Raw genomic sequence first — 1023 nt, forward strand, 5'->3', positions numbered from 1 at the left:
ACATACATGCACACCCTTACACATACACTCACACACACTCTCACACACACATAATGCAGTCACACACGACTCATACATACATGAACACCCTTACACATACACTCACACACATATGCTATATCTCCTGTAACAAATGAGATCTCACATTTTCTTGGTAACATGATTTAATATTTTAAATTGTCTTATTGGGGGAGGCAAAGTTTAAAAAAGTGACATGTTTAAAATTTCACAGGTAATTCCATTGAGCAACCAATTTGAGCCCCACTCTTCTCTGTGCCAGGGAATAGTTCCTGGTGCTGGAGAAGTTGCAGTCGGCAAGCCAGATGAGATAGTTACTGCCAGAAATGAAACATGCCACTTAATAAGACAATATTGGCTAGATGAGTTCTCTTCAGGGAAAAAAAAAATAGTGTAACAAATATGAGAGGGAATAACTGGAGTCCGAGGCCCTTCCAGACGGAGGGGTCAGGATAGGACTGTCAGGCTTCTTTCGACGGGAGATCTAAATCTCAAGAAGGTGCCATGAAAAGAGCCCAGAGAAAAGCATTCCAGGCAGAAGGAGCATCTGGGGTGTTCTGGACAACCTCCCTTTGCCCCCGCCCCAGACCCACTCTTTCTCCTCTCACCTTGCTTGCCAGCAGGCTAGGCTGGCTAGTAAAGGCTTCTTCAGCAGGGCCTGGCATGTAGGCACCTGTAGGGTGAGGAGCTAGTGTGGGGGTCCTGGAGGGTAGAGTCTCAGGAATCATTTGGCAAATATATGAAGAACTTAGAAAATATCCTTGGATATGATGCTGCCACTTTTAGGGCTTATGTACAAAGATCTTCATCACAATGTTATTTATGAAAGAAAAACCTGGAAACCATGTCAATAGCCCATGAAAGCGAATGGTTAAATACATTTTAATGTGTCCATTTTGTGCAACAGGAGGGTGCTGGTAAAAATGTTCACTGCAGCAGGCCTGCAAAAAAAGGGTGAGAGATGAAGCTAGGTAAATAAGAGCAAAGTCTGCCTGTCCTGTCAGA

Source organism: Lontra canadensis, unplaced genomic scaffold (assembly GCF_010015895.1).
Source record: "Lontra canadensis isolate GAN:19392208 unplaced genomic scaffold, GSC_riverotter_1.0 scaffold117, whole genome shotgun sequence".
Classification (NCBI taxonomy): domain Eukaryota; kingdom Metazoa; phylum Chordata; class Mammalia; order Carnivora; family Mustelidae; genus Lontra; species Lontra canadensis.